Below are 13,412 nucleotides of genomic sequence, written 5' to 3'. Positions count from 1 at the left end.
CAGTTTTACATTTTAGTGTTCAAAATAGAAACATCATGTTAATATCATCTGCAGTTGTTTGGCTAAAACTCTGGGCTAAAAGGCATGACCATCACACAGTGATCTTCCCATTTTAGGTGCCGTCTTTCACAGCACACAAAATATAGTGAAAATTTGATAATGAAGTAAAACTTGATCAGTGCAGAAATAAGAACACAGAATTTAATGCAGTTTCCCCTGATGAGAAAAGTGTTGGATGCATTGCAGACTCTTGAGAGCACATCTGATGGTGAAACTGACACCATCTTTTCAAGTGTTGTTTCAATGAGAGCGAGTAATATGCTCAGCCACCCGTCGCGTTCACAGTGAGACCTGCTCAGCCTCTCCGGAGACAGGCTCAGATATGAAAGTGAGAAGACCTCAGCTGAACGAAGTTAATTGTGCTAATGAAGTGTGTGGTGGCCGGTGGAGCTCAAGACTGAAGCACCTCATGATGTAGATATAAAAGAAAAAAAGAAACGTGTCTTTTTTCCCTTTTCATTTGACGATTATAAAATAAGAGATTAAATGTGGAAAACCCTAAAACTCCTAACTAAACCTGACATTTGTACCTGAGGCTCTTCCTCTGTGTTTAAAAAAGCTTTTTGAAACTCCTACAGTGGATCTCCTTTTATGGCTGAAAATATGTCAGAATTTAAATAGTTAAAATTACCTTATGCCACTTTTTTATGTTACAAAGTATGAATTTAATAATTGTTCATGTCAAGCTTGGCCTAAATCTGACTGACAGACACTCAGCAGAGCTTACATTATTAAATACTAAGAAAAATTGAAAACATTTCAAAATAAAGACAAGATGTTTTTTAAAAAAAAAGGTCATTTATGTCCGGGAGTTGTGGAATTTAATTAAGGACCACTTCCAGCTTGTATTATCAAACAGTTTAATGCAAAGGGCTGCATGGTGATGCAGTTGGTAGCACTGTTGCCTTGCAGCAAGAAGGTCCTGGTTTTAATCCCAGCGTGGGGTCTTTCTGCACGGAGTTTGGATGTTCTTACCCGGTATGCCGACTTCCTCCCACAGTCCAGAAGCATGAACCTCATGTTAATGTGTTGTGTGTGTCTGTGTTGCTCTGTGATGGACCTGTCCAGGGTGAACCTCACCTCTCGTACAGTGACTGCTGGAGATTGGCACCAGCACCTTGCAAGGATGCAAATCAAAAAAAAGTTTAACATTTTTGCCAAATAAATCAAGCAAATCCCAGCTAAATAGGATTCGCTTACAATGATGAGAACACAATCACTCAATTAAAATTCAGATTAATAAAAACCATCATTATAGATTAATAACCTAACTTAATACTTAAAATGAATTTCTTGAAGTTTCTATGTTTAGAACACGACAGTTTGGCTTAATGTATTTTTAATGAATCCAAGCAACGAGAAGAAAGAGGATTCTTGATTTCTTTATATTCTTTTAGTGGTAAAATTTAGATTCAAAGTTGCATTGGTGGTTTCCAAAAGAGTTCTTGTTGTGATTTATTACAACAAAAACCTCATTCATTTTAGCATAGCAAAACCCATAGAGCAAAATTATGTTAGAGGCTTCTGCTGCGCCGCATGTGAAAACAAATCAATATTCCATGAATCTTTTAAATGTGCCTCATGCCAAGGCTGCAACATCCAGCAGCACTCCATATAAGTTATTCTAACGCTCCTGGCATTTTGTATGCTATGAGTACTGCAACTGGTCATTATTTTTCTGGGTTCTACCGAAAGAATCACACCACGCTGCAATGAAAAATCCATACTCTTCATTTCAATAAATACTGCCCCGCGCTCAGGGCTCTTGCAGATAGAAATTAGTATAAGTTTGACTCCGTACTGGAATTGGACCTACAGCTGGGTAAAAGGGCTCTTGCCTCCAAATTGCTGGTTGCCTCGCTGGTTGCTGGGAAACCAAAGGGAACTGGGAGTTTTTGGGGCTGCGATCTGAATACAAAATAAACAGGTCAGCGTGGTAAAGGTGAAGCCCTTGCATTGTTAGTAGAGTTAAAGGGGAGGGTGTTGGAGCAGTAGCTCAATTTTGCAACAGTCGCTTGTCCAATTGAAAACAACTTCAGGCTTTACGAGGCTTGGTCTTATTGGTTTACACAGAATTTGGACTTGATGTACATGACTCCTTCACACCACCCTCTAAAGTAAAATCAAAGAGTTCTGCACTGTTTAAAAGTATCTTGTAAGACAGGTCTCTCTGCAGTGCGTTATGTTCTGTAGAGAAACCTTTACCTCTTTCCTCCTCCACTACGAGGCTGAAACTGATGGTGGATGTGCAGAAACAGGTCCTTCTCAAAATATTAGCATATTGTGATAAAGTTCATTATTTTCCATAATGTAATGATGAAAATTTAACATTCATATATTTTAGATTCATTGCACACTAACTGAAATATTTCAGGTCTTTTATTGTCTTAATACGGATGATTTTGGCATACAGCTCATGAAAACCCAAAATTCCTATCTCACAAAATTAGCATATTTCATCCGACCAATAAAAGAAAAGTGTTTTTAATACAAAAAACATCAACCTTCAAATAATCATGTACAGTTATGCACTCAATACTTGGTCAGGAATCCTTTGGCAGAAATGACTGCTTCAATGCGGCGTGGCATGGAGGCAATCAGCCTGTGGCACTGCTGAGGTCTTATGGAGGCCCAGGATGCTTCGATAGCGGCCTTTAGCTCATCCAGAGTGTTGGGTCTTGAGTCTCTCAACGTTCTCTTCATAATATCCCACAGATTCTCTATGGGGTTCAGGTCAGGAGAGTTGGCAGGCCAATTGAGCACAGTGATACCATGGTCAGTAAACCATTTACCAGTGGTTTTGGCACTGTGAGCAGGTGCCAGGTCGTGCTGAAAAATGAAATCTTCATCTCCATAAAGCTTTTCAGCAGATGGAAGCATGAAGTGCTCCAAAATCTCCTGATAGCTAGCTGCATTGACCCTGTCCTTGGTAAAACACAGTGGACCAACACCAGCAGCTGACACGGCACCCCAGACCATCACTGACTGTGGGTACTTGACACTGGACTTCTGGCATTTTGGCATTTCCTTCTCCCCAGTCTTCCTCCAGACTCTGGCACCTTGATTTCCGAATAACATGCAGAATTTGCTTTCATCAGAAAAAAGTACTTTGGACCGCTGAGCAACAGTCCAGTGCTGCTTCTCTGTAGCCCAGGTCAGACGCTTCTGCCGCTGTTTCTGGTTCAAAAGTGGCTTGACCTGGGGAATGCGGCACCTGTAGCCCATTTCCTGCACACGCCTGTGCACGGTGGCTCTGGATGTTTCTACTCCAGACTCAGTCCACTGCTTCCGCAGGTCTCCCAAGGTCTGGAATCGGCCCTTCTCCACAATCCTCCTCAGGGTATGGTCACCTCTTCTCGTTGTGCAGCGTTTTCTGCCACACTTTTTCCTTCCCACAGACTTCCCACTGAGGTGCCTTGATACAGCACTCTGGGAACAGCCTATTCATTCAGAAATTTCTTTCTGTGTCTTACCCTCTTGCTTGAGGGTGTCAATAGTGGCCTTCTGGACAGCAGTCAGGTCGGCAGTCTTATTCATGATTGGGGTTTTGAGTGATGAACCAGGCTGGGAGTTTTAAAGGCCTCAGGAATCTTTTGCAGGTGTTTAGAGTTAACTCGTTGATTCAGATGATTAGGTTCATAACTCGTTTAGAGACCCTTTTAATGATATGCTAATTTTGTGAGATAGGAATTTTGGGTTTTCATGAGCTGTATGCCAAAATCATCCGTATTAAGACAATAAAAGACCTGAAATATTTCAGTTAGTGTGCAATGAATCTAAAATATATGAATGTTAAATTTTCATCATGACATTATGGAAAATAATTAACTTTATCACAATATGCTAATATTTTGAGAAGGACCTGTATAGGGGAAAATTCCACTCTCTCAGGTTTCTCCTCAAAACATACAGCACAAAATCTGTTAAGAGAAACAGGCAGGATATAGGTAAAAGGAGTGAAAATGATGACCAAATAAAAGCTACTACCTCAAGATAAGCTTTCAGAATGCCTGCAGAAATTCTAAATCTGACTATTTTAAAGGACTACAAACACATCTGAATTCTGGCTTAACCTTTTTTTTCTCTGGCTCTAAAAGTCAGCCAAACACTGCCAAATAAATCATAGTCACAGTAGCAATAGTGCTTCCACTTGAAAAACATTATTTTATGTCTCACCTTTACACCGGTGCCAAAGGTTTGCATGAAGACCTTATAACTGTGGAGCTATACTTGATTTATTTCAGGTATGTAATTTCAGGTGGAAATTGCTTCTAAAATCCTTAGGGAGGAGTGAGAAAACAACCCTCTGACCACACATTTGACCATCAGTTTTCTCCCACTTACTACTTTAAACATTTCAAACTAATTAGGAGTACATTTATTACACCCATTACCCTACACCCATTAAACAATGCTTACTTCTCAAAGATTTGAAACAATCTTAGCAGCCATGCCTGATGCAGAAAAAGGAGAAGTGAAGCGGCATGTATTGTATTCTGTTTCTTTCATCCTGCTCCCCCTCATCAGCAGGTCACCCTTTGGTAATTCAGTGGCAGGGTCATAGTCGGATTTTGAACTCAAGGTCTTGTGGCATTCCGGGCCAAAGGTCAACCCAAACACTGATGAATGAAAGAACCAGAGGGTAAACCTTCTTAGCTCGCCGCATGGTGATGCTGACAGAAAGCCAGCAGGAGCAGGAAGGCTGTATTATTCTACATGAGACTGTTTTTTAAAGACAGTAATACACACATGCAGAGGTCAGTCACTGAAGTTAGTGGGAGGTACGTCAGTGGAGGATGGGTGATTTGCAAAGATTTAAACTGGAAAGCCAAGATATTTAATTCTGTCACTCAGTGATAGTTGATGTTGGTGTCAGTGAGAGTCCAGGGCAGAAAGGAGCTTTGTTTCGCTGATTTTCTCTGGAGTTCATGGGCAGAATCAAGCAGCATTACCTGATGTAAAGAGAGGTCAATATACACCACCATGCTGGATTCAGCAGAAAAAAAAGAAAAAAAAAGACAAACATGCAAACACATTTTTATTTATGAATCATTCATACCCATGTCACTCTGTTTCAGCTGAAATGTGCACCAGCTCCGCCATGGTAACGGATGAGCTAAAGGTGGGACAGTTTATCCACAGAAATGCACTCTGATAGCTGCTGCATGGACGGCTCAGAATGACCACGCGTCCTAATATAAATATTCCTGAAAGGCAACAAGAAATGCGAAACTGTCTCTTTTGCCTGCAAGATTTCTGACAGCAACTCAAGGTTCAAGAGTTTCTTTAAATAGATATTTTTGAAATTACAAAAGTCTTTGCATGGTGACTTTTTTTTCCAAACATAATTTTTAGAATGGACTTAATATTATTGGAGCTAAGTATGATTAGACCCTATGTATTTACACACACCTTGATAAATTCAAGGTTTGTGCTTTTCAGCAGTTAGCACAAGACAAAAGAAGGGCAGTTTTAGCAATCCAAAGACTGGGATGTTTTCCACAAACGATCAACCCTAACCCAGCAGTAGTGAGATAGCCTCTCTGCTGGTGGTAACCAAGAAACAAAGAATGAAGATCTTTGATGCACTTGATATGGAGCTTTTTAGCTGTACACATGGGCATTACTGCTGATGAAAAGTGAAACTGAACAGAATGGAGGAAAATTGCAGCTACATAAACATGACTGTAAACTGATTTAATTGAGGGAGCAACAGCCGCCATAAAAAAATCTCCTTAATTTAATCAGAGCATTTCAAGGACATAATGCTTGTGCTGCCCTGAGCAGTCCATCTGCTGATGAAGGTTGCATGATATGACTGAAAGCTCTGCAACAGCTGCATCTTGCTGCTCTCTAAATAATGGTACATGTTTGGAAACATACCCAGTAGTCATCAAGTTAAAGGAAAACACAATTCTTAAAAGTATTGACAAATTCATGAGCTGGTCTTGAATTTCGTGACTCTACTAATGATGTTTGGTTTTTCTCCATGGGCAGCATTTCTGAAACATATGAAATTTCTCAGATTTGGCAGGCAGCTCCACCGTCTGCTCAGAAGAAGGTAATTTGATTTTTTCTGCAGTTTCTTGATTATGAAGGAAACCTGATGCAGACTTGGCTTCAAATCGTGAGAGGACGTGTGAGTTTGCTGGGACTTGCAAGATGTCAAATCAGGTAAACTGCATTTCTCATATCCATGCCCCACTGAGATCTGCAATTTATATTTCCCTAATGTTTAGGTGGCATCTAATTAGAAACGACTTACATTACACAGTTAGACCAAAGGTCAGGATATATTGACCTTTTTCTAGTTTTATTGTTTGACATCTTACAAAAATGCGGCTGGATAATGTTTGTAGTATTGCTTGACAAAGCCTGTTTATGTTTTCAAATAAATCCAACTGACTTTCATTGAGTACATAACAAAATCCAAATCCCTGCCACGCATGGGAATAAAAATGAGCTTCTTTGGCCAGTGCATTATGCAGAAAAATAATGTCAGATTCAGACAGAAAATAGCTGGAGGTTTGGAGCAGATCTTCAGTTTTCTTTTGTATCTCAACACTGGATCCTGTAGGAAGATATTCTTTAATTTTCAGCCTAGAAAGAAATCATTATCAATATGTAATTGTAGCCAAATAGAAGAAAAGCTTCCAACCAAATATGAACAGTCTAAAATCCCATAAAATGATTGTTAGTAATCATTTGTAATTGACAACAAAAGCTATGTAGTTGATTACTAAAAAGGGTAACTTAAGAACCTAAAGTGCTAGAAATGAAATAGTAAGTGTCCAAAAGGAAATATGACTTTATTGCATGGCAAATAATATCAAATCTAATCAAACATTAAACAGAATTTGCTGTGCGGCCATTCTGATGGTCAGATGTCTGTAGGATGTGGTACCGTCTACGGGTAATGAGTTGGTGCAGACATACACCCCTTGTTTCTTCCCCTTTTTGTAAGCTGCAGTTTGGTCTTCAAGATCGAGTAAACTGAGTTATTGTCTGAGTTGATCCCATCCATGCTTTACTGGGCAAAGATCAGCGGACTTGGCAGGCCACAAAAGGGCCTTAACAGGATGCAGGTAGTCCTTAGACCCATGAGCCATGAATGGATGGTAATTGTGTTTTTAAAGACTGGACCAGAGTGCTGTCATAGGGGTGTAAAACATGTGGACGCAGCATGTTTCTGATGTAGCTATCCCCTGTCAGGATGGTCTGTGATAGGTTGAATGTAGCACCTTGAGAGATTGGTATGACTAGAAAAGCGCTAATTAAATTCAGTGTATTTACCATTGGCGTATGCTGCTATATGCACACACTGTGGTTATGCAGAACCAGGATTAATTGTGGAACATGGTACGTTGGCACTCATAATCAGTTAATGTAACTAATTCAAAAATAGCCATTTCTGTAGCCTACAAATGGGAGGGTGAACCTTCAGTGCAGGCTGCTGGAAAGAGTCCAACACCTGTTTCTAGATGGCAGCTATCATAGAGTTCTGTAATGCTTGGCCCGTTATATGAGAATCTTACTTTAGTGTGGTCTGTCTTGGGATGCTCTCAGATTACCTATTGGTTCAAATACTGTGCAACTGCAACATCTTTACATTGAACATGCCTGGCAATTACACAATATGACCTCTCAGCCTCAAGCATACAAATCATGCAACCCCGATCAAATTCTGTCGGGTGCCGGTGGTGTTTTCTAAGTGTCCATGAGGCATCTTCTGTATTTGTTATTGTTTTGACACACTGTAGCATGGTTTGGCAACTGGCTCATGTTTCCCAATGCAGGTACAAATTGCACCCTCTGGTGTCAGTTCTCAAACCACAGGTCCTTGCAAATGACCCTTTTACATTAAACAATCTATTTAGGGTCTTTCCGTGTACCAATTTAAGTCCAAACTGAACAAGGCACATTTACTGTTTTTTAATACTGTGTGTATTCTGATATTAAGTTTGAAGTACAAATAATAAAATCATGCAGTTAACAAAATGAATAAAATGCGTTATATGTTACACAACAAACACATTTTAATATGAAGGACTCAAATCTGACTGAGATGTTGTGACATTAATTAAAAAGAACGTGCATGCTCCAAAAAGTAGACAAAAATGTCTTCACAGTGAAGACTGATGTTATTCTTTTACTGGCTTTTAGACTTAGGAGACAAATTCTGTTTTTCATAGGGCAAAGTTAGTTTGGATAGCTTTTTTTACACTAAAAACTGAAATCATCATCTGAAAGCTGCTTTTCAGTATTTACTAAGGTTATCTTTGTCTGATATTAAAATCAGTTTGATGATTTGAAACATTTAGGCAAGATAAAAAATAAGCAAAAACAGAACACAATCGTATGACGGTAAATTATTCGTGTTTGTTTTTGTGTAAAAAATGGATTTTGGTGTTATGTAAAGTCCTAAACCTTTATTGTGCAAGCACAGTATATAAAAACCTGTTGCTCTCTCTGCAGCTTTTTGCCTTTTAGCCGTTTTTAAAGTAATAAAAATGTGCTTTGTAGGGTTTCACCATGATTACATGGTCTTTTAACAATAAAATAAAGACTTGATATCTCATTTAGTCAAGTACCATTTTTTCTTTCTCACCTCTGTGATTATATCTGCGATTTAATGAGGGAAATCAATGAGCGATAATGGCTTTAACCTGGATTCACCTCATCATCTCCTTCATTAAAAATAGAAGGAACCCTCGTGTTGTACTGTATTTTACTGCCGTGTGTTTCGTTTGTTTTGAGTGTGCGCTTGTCTTTAGCTTTGGCTGCTCAACAATGAAGAGGCTCTTTGTGGTGGTGCCAGTGCAGGGCAAAAAGGGGATGGAACTCCGGGTGAGGTAAAGGGGTGAGTTGGGGGGAGATGGACATCAAAACAACAAAGGGCAGTGGGGGCGATAATCCCACCTAATACCCCCTGTCTGCCCCATGTCTGCAGTGGCTCTCTGGTGAGTGGCAGATTGAGTGCACTCATGCAAAAGGTTACTTGGGTGATCAAGTGCTCCTCTCAGGGGTTTGTGTGAGGGGGTGTCAGGACAGGCTGGCCTTCTTCATGTTCGATCAGAGCAGCACCAGCAGATGATTCAGCGGAGCTCAGCCTGCCATGTCCTTGGTGGTCATGTATTATGTAAGAGGCTTTGTGCTTCCTGGACAGGAAATGCTTGCAGACTGGTATGCTGTCCAACACAACACTGGGGTCAGTTAAAGATGAGGGTGCAGTGAGCCTGTGGTCTAGTTTTAGGAATCATCTTTTCCTCCCTTTTATTTATTTTCAACCTATGAAGCTGGGAATATGATGGATTTTACAACTGGAGAGCAAGTTATCTCACTACAACAGACGTGAAGGAAGACGAGGGCTGTGCTAGAAGCATGCATACTGCCTTGGAGAAATTATCACTTATCACTTGTGCTCATTTTAATGTTTTTTGAAGTCAAAATTGTGATTCATTTTTATATTCTAATGCTCTCAAGTTTAGGAACAAGGCATTGGATTGCAGTGGTCCCCAACTCCAGTTGCTACCTTTCCCACCATGCACTGGTCTAAAACTGCACCTCTTGCAGGTGGCAGGCCAAAAGGAGGGAGGTCACATGTTGCTCATTCAAGTCTTCCCAGGATGACGCCATCCTTATAACCGGTCCGGGCAAAAGGCATAAGCAGGGGTTGTTTACAGATCAGTTATCATTGATTATTCAGAGCTATTCAGATGGTGCTTCTTCATATTTAAAGGCACTAGTAAAGGTGGCTTGAACGTCTGGTAAGAATGTTTGGTTGACAACAGATGAAGAGGAGGAAGAAGAGAAAAAAAAGAAGGATTTTAAATGGATAATAGCTTTTTTAAATTGTTTTAAGATTTTTGGATATGTAATGAATGAAATAAACAGTAAATGTTCACTACCTTTCTGTTTTTCTAGCATTCAGTAAACATATTTGCTGATGCAGGTAAGTGTACGAAAAAAGTTACCTTAGACCACTTGAGAAAATGGCGCCCATCATGAGGATGAAGTGCTGCTGGGCACCGCGAACATAACACCCTGATGTCAGAGTCAATCTGGAGGTACCTTTCACCCTCCTCAGAAATCTGACAGTTGACACATTTAGGTGTTTATAAACAGCTGACTTTTAAACCTGGAGGACACAAACTCATTCAGCGGAGAACCGACTCCCATTAGCACATGAAGCAGACGGAGATGAACGTCTGAGGTAACCTTTATTCAAACCACTTCACCACATGAAATTGTTGTTACACTGCTGCCTCGTGTGCACCGTGCCTTTAATAAAAACACATTTTTGTTCATGTGTAAATTTGTTTCAGGACTCTGAAACAAAGAGTTTGGTCTGATTTGAACAATGCCATCAATCCCCTGTCAATTACACCACACTTCAAAATCCTTAGAAATATGCCTGATATGGATAAGGTAATGTACTGTATGCAACTTTATAAAAATATATAATAATCTTAAAGTGCCTGTGACATCGAATTTTCATGATAAATCCAATTATATTTCTGGAAAGAAAACATTGACAAAATATTTTTAAAAGTAAATTCATGCCAGTGAAGTGAGCAGTTGTTGCGATATATGGTCATAATTCTCACTAAAAGGCATTCCCAGACTACTTCTTTGTGATTTTGTTGAGCTCTTTTATGAGGTCAAAGGGGAACCTCCACACGTAAACTGACTGCTGCTACAATGGCCAGCGATACACATAGCAGCAGAGAATCTGATGTTTCTTTAGATACATTTCAGTCACTATCACAGAGAGACGCAGCAGAGCCAGAAGAATAAAGTCAGCTTTCATCAGATTGCAGAGCACAAGTGCTGCGATGTGCGGACATCCATTTAATTTGACCAGAGTCTATTTTTGCCAGATGCCGGAGCATGGCTGGAGTCAATATGCATGAATCATACCGCACCAGGAAAAAGAACCAACACATCAGGATTTTCAAACATAATTCACTAAAGACGGACTAGATCTCTCTATATTAATAAAAACACACATATATTTATATATACACGTGTATATATTAGCAGTTGTTTACATAAGATCAATTAGATCAGATACTGGGTTAACTAATGTATTATAAACGAACAATTAAACATTAAAAGCACCAGATCAACAACAATCAACAAATATAGCTTCACTGCACTCAGTGAACTCACTCATTATAGAACAAAGCACATGAAAATATCTGGATGCATAAAACAAAAAATGAAGCAGTTTAACTGGTTTAACTTCCACAGAATTAGTTGTTATGGATTTGCTACCTCATTTTTTATTGGCTTTTATTGCATGATCTGCATATGGTTCTCGGAGCTCCTCCAGGCTTCGCAGTGGATACAGTGTAAATCCAGGTTCCCTGAGCTGACCTGTCAAGTAGGTAGGTTCCTGGAGGTCATATAGTATGCCTCGCAAAGCTCTTCCTACCCCTTGACCATCTTGTCATGTTACAAACACAAACCTCAATGTTATTTATGTGCTAGACCATCACAAAACAGCCCATACTTGTGTCGTGGAAGGAAATTGAGTCATGTTTTTAAAAATGTTTCTACAAATACAATCTTAAAAAAATGTGCTATGCATTTATTTTCAGCTGCCTTTTCTATGATACCCCTAAATAAATTCCAGTGCAACCAATTACATTCAGAGGTCACCTAATAATAAAGTCCACCTTTATTTAGTTCAGTATAAACTCAGCTGTTCTGTGAAGGTGTTTGTTAGAGAACATTAGTAAACAAATGTGTCACAAAGACCAAGGAACACAGGAGACAGGTTAGGGAGAAAGTTGTAGAGAGGTTTGAAGCAGGGTGAGGTTATAGAAAAATGTCCCAAGCTTTAAACATCTAACAGAGCTCTGTTTAATTCCAACAGCTGAAAACAGAATGAAAAGAGTATGGCACAACTGCAAAACTACCTAGACTTGGCTGTTCATCTAAACCCACAGAGCAGGAAAGGAGAGCATTAATCAGAGAAGCACCCAAGATGCCCAAGGCAACTCTGGAAAAGTACCAAGGATCCACAGTTCAGGTGGAAGAATCTATTACAAAGGAAAACAATAAGTGCATTTAACAAATCTGGCCTTTATTGAGATAGGCCAGAAGATGGCCGGTATTGAAAGAAAACTATAAGTAGTTTGTAGTTTGAAACAAGCCATGTAAAAGACACAACAAATGTGTGGGCAGATGAAATCAAAATTGTATGTTGTTGCCTTCCTGTAAATTGCTATGTCTGGGGGAAAGCTGCACGTCACTCTGAGGAGACCCTGAAAAATAGTGGCGGGAGTATCATGCTGTGGGGACATTTGTCTTCAACAGTGAGGGACAGGGAAGCTGATCCAAGGTAATAGAAAGAAGGATGAAGCTAAGTATGTTGCAATACTGGAAGAAAACCTGTTAGTGGCTGACGTTACAAAATATGAGACAGTTAAAGCGGTATGAATACTTATGCTATCCATTGCCCCTCTACACCCTCCTTCTACTGCCCTCCTTGTGTCAATATTCAACATCCAACATTATCATTTCATGATGGCCAGACATAAAAAATAAAAAGGGATCAAATGTACAAATACTGCATGCAGTGATGAATGTTTCTTACACGTACATCCATATTTGCACACTAAAGTTTATTGTCCAACCAGGAACTGATGATATCCAGCTCTAACGTATCTAGTTGCTCTACACATAACCCCGAGAGACTCTATTCTTTCTCCAATCAGGCTTTTTTTAAAGAAAATTTATGAATAACCTTGTGTTATGAGGTGAAGCTGTATGGAGTCAAGGGTGCTGTAGATCCTCTCACTGGGAACGGTCGTAACTCCAGAAAGCAGAGCAGCGAGAACATTGCATCTATGTTCTTGACTGGTTGCTCATCTGCTCCCGGTAAAGCACAGCAGCTGGTGCAGTGTGCCAATTTATGGTAGATCGAAACTGCTCAGGTTTAATGTGTTTGTGGCTGTCGCAGCTCTGACGAAGGGTGCAATACATTACCGGGAAGTAATAAGGGAGGACAAGCCAATCAATAGCCTGAGAGGCCGTTTGACCCACGCTTTAAAATGACAAATTTCCAGCCCTGAATCACTGAGTGTCTCCCTGCCTTCTGCTGCAGTCAACAACTGCCTGCAGGGATGCAGTGCAAGAAAAAACTGAGTGGACATGACGTCTGTCAGATGTCGAGACTCGTTTTCTTTGCAGGCCTTACAGCATGCTTTACTTGTATATGTGAGTGTAGGTGTATGTGTGTATGTGAAAAATATCCATTTCAGGTTTCGTCTCAAAAAGGCCAAACTAGCAATAAAAGTCTTGTAAGTAAAGACGGGGGGCTCCACCTGTGAAAAAAGGCTTTT

Source organism: Girardinichthys multiradiatus, chromosome 4, assembly GCF_021462225.1.
Source record: "Girardinichthys multiradiatus isolate DD_20200921_A chromosome 4, DD_fGirMul_XY1, whole genome shotgun sequence".
Classification (NCBI taxonomy): domain Eukaryota; kingdom Metazoa; phylum Chordata; class Actinopteri; order Cyprinodontiformes; family Goodeidae; genus Girardinichthys; species Girardinichthys multiradiatus.
This window is presented reverse-complemented; position numbering follows the sequence as displayed.